This window comes from Triticum dicoccoides, chromosome 2A (assembly GCF_002162155.2).
Source record: "Triticum dicoccoides isolate Atlit2015 ecotype Zavitan chromosome 2A, WEW_v2.0, whole genome shotgun sequence".
NCBI classification, from domain to species: domain Eukaryota; kingdom Viridiplantae; phylum Streptophyta; class Magnoliopsida; order Poales; family Poaceae; genus Triticum; species Triticum dicoccoides.
The window spans coordinates 39,854,852-39,858,232 of NC_041382.1; positions in this window are offsets into that span (position 1 = coordinate 39,854,852).

The following is a 3,381-nucleotide window of genomic DNA, read 5'->3' on the forward strand; positions in this document are numbered from 1 at the left end:
AGGGTTCCTATTTGTGTGAGTGCTGTAAAATGGACAAGGACGGCATCCTCTGTTGCCACATCCTCAAGGTGTTCACCCATGTTGGAGTTGATGTCATACCGGAAAGGTACCTACTAAGACGATGGACACCTACTGCTGTACCTAGTGCGCCAGGGACTGGTTATGAGCAACCGGATGAAATGCCTCCTCAATCAAAGAAGCAGATAAGGGAGAGGAACATGATATACGATTTTCGGAAACTAGTAAAGTTTGCGAGTGGTTCTGATCCAGCACAAGCTATTGTATACAAGCATATGCGTGCAGCACGTACCGAGATCGGCCACCTGAACAAGTCCAGGAAAAAGAAAAAACCGACTGCTGCAACGGGGCCATCAGATGATGGCAACCCTCGAGGACCTCCTCCACCTCCAGGCAGCAATCAGGGGGCTCATCATCCAGGTAATTACCTGCCCCAACTCCTGATCTAACTAGGTGTGTAACTTCAGTTGCACACATCATTGTGCCCAGTTGCACACACCATGGTAGCCCCTTGGACAGAACATACTGCCTAGTTGCGCACGCTGTGTTAGTTCAAGCATCAAGATAACACACCTAACTTATTTTTCCAGTTCTGGATATAGGTGATGTCAACCCTCAAGGACCTCCTCCCCTTCCTGGCTGTACACGACATCCTCCGCCACCTCCTCCCCCGCGTGCTCCTCCCAATGGCCCTATAGGCAACACTCAGGGGGCTCATCGTCCAGGTAATTACCGGCCCCCAACTCCCCATCAAACTAGGTTTGTAACTCCAGTTGCACACATCATGATGCTCAGTTGCACCAAACAGGCTACCTAGTTGCGCACGCTGTGTTAGTTCGAGCATCAAAAGATAAACACAACAGACTTGTTTGTCCTGTTCTGCCTATAGGTGATGCCAACCCTCAAAGACCTCCTCCCCCGCCAGGCCCAACTAGCAGTGCCCTTTGTGCTACTCCCAATGGACCTAGAGGCAGGACTCAGGGGGCTCATCACCCAGGTTAGTACCTTCACCGACTCCAAAACATAAACTAGGGTGAGTGACTTTAGTTGCACATATCATAGTGCCCAGTTGAACAGAACATGCTGCCTAGTTGCGTGCGCTGTGTTAGTTTGAGGATCAAGCTAAAAATCTAATTTGTTTTTCATGTTCTGCCCATAGGCGACTACAATCCAAGTACCATGACAGGTCGTGCTACTTCAGGTGTTTTTTTCAACTTAACTTGCACATAGCAACCAGTTAGTTGCACAAAATGTACTGTGTGGTTGCACAGAACATCAGTGCTGGTTGCACAATAACAAAAATACTAAACTTTTTATATGATTATTACACAGGTGATCGTGACGGTCCTACTGCCCCGTTGAAGGCTGCATCCCTTGCACAAGCTTCTGATGATTTTGTGCCCAGAGATCCTCCAAGGTCTACTACAAAGGGTAGGGCAAAGAGTCGATGGTACAAATCGACGCTGGAGCTACACTCAAAGAAGAAAAACAAATGCAGCCAATGCCAATCTACAGAGCACACTGCTGGTGTGCGTCCACTAAGACTCCTGTGATTCTGTTTCCTCATTTGTAACTTTGGAACAAAAAAGGAAAAGAATGATGTTTTTTAGCAATGTTGGGACCAAGTGGACATATTCAGCATCTATGATTCCTCTTTATCTAATTTATGCTCCTTGAATTAGTTCATGCACTGTGTAAAAAAAAGTTGCTATTTGTGCCTTTGTTGGCAACTGGTTAAATATTTAGTTGTTGAACAATTGTATATCCAGTGCTCCTAATGTATCAACAAAAGTGATGATATTAAGTTGCAAACGCAATTACTAGTAGTGTGCAACTACAAAATCTACTTAAAAAAATTGTACAAACCAGCAACTTCCTCCATGGAGCAGAAAAAAAGAAAAAATGGTACTGACCTACTCCTTGTCGTATCTCAGCAACTTCCTCCATGGGGCGGTGTTGTGCACGCTGGTGACCCAATCATATGCCAGCTTCTTCCTGATGTTGAGTACTTCCTTGGGGTCGTAGTTGGGCAGTTGGCTACCATTCCACTCGGTGGCGTTAAGCAGTGCGAACAACCCACACTCATTACTGCAAAATGGGCAAAAAAAATTGTCACATAAAATTAAAACCAAATAAAGGTAATGCACTCTGTGCAACTGCTATGTCCTACTGTGCAACTGCTTTTGTTCTACTGTGCAACTGCATATGTCCTACTGTGCAACTACTTGTGTTCTACTTCAACTCATGTGGCATGTTCCCCTTTGTGCCCCTGGCAAACTTGCATTTCTCTCTCGTCTCTGAACCCCAAACCTTTTGTGGCATGTTCCCCTTTGTGCCCCTGGCAAACTTGACAATCTTCTCCTTAGGTGGTTCTGGTGGAACTGTTGAAAGGGGAGTCTTCCCCTTGATCTGTTGAACTTTTGTGACATTGGTTGGCTCTCTGCTCACTATAGTTGGCATATCAGTTTGAAGCACAGCTTCCTTGACCATATTTACTTCAGCATCTGCACCCACCATCTTCTCCTTGGTTTGAGGCAACTGCAGATTCTTCTTCATTGAAACTGCTTTGCGCTTCTGGACCACGTGAGGGTTTGCCATGGATGCTGCCTTGCTCTTGCTGGAGCTTAGGTCTGGGAGCTGCTTTAAATATTTCTTGTATTTTTCCTTTGAATGAACCCAGTCAAGACCCTTTCCTGCTTCCTCCATGTCAATTTGATTCTTTTCAGCATCACTTGATAAAAACAGGCTCTTGTCAATGGAAAAGTTGATCTTCTCACACATATCTTTGTCGCTGAAATCTGGCACGGGAAAGGTGGTTGGCAAAGCTGGCTTCAAGTTGCAAAGCTTGAACATATCAATGTTGCCCTGAGACTCTGCTTCGTCATTTTTCTTTGACTTCGGCAAATCCTTGTCTTTTCAGCAAGTTTTGTCAATCAACATCTGTAGTGTGCTCCTGCTACTCAATGAATTGCTGCTGCTCGCAGGGATGGCAGAAGTGCTAGTCCTCCTGGATGTGTTGCCACCTGTACCACCAGAAACAGGGGCATTGTCATCATCATCGTCATCGCTGGTGTCGCTGCCTCCATTGGATCCCTCTTTATCATCACCATAACCATCCTCGTCTTCTTCATCATCGTCTTCTTCCCTCTCACTGACATCAGCTGCTACGCCTTTGTCTTCTGCCCTCTCACTGCCATCAATTGCTGCCCCTTTGTCCCCGTCCCCCTCTTTGGCCTCACCTTCTTCTTCCTCCTCCTCTGCATCACTATCTTTTTCCTTGTCCTCCTCCTCTCCTTTGTCCTCTTCTTGTTTGTCCTCTTCCTCCTCCTCCTCCTCCTCCTCTTCCTCTTCCTCCTCCTCCTC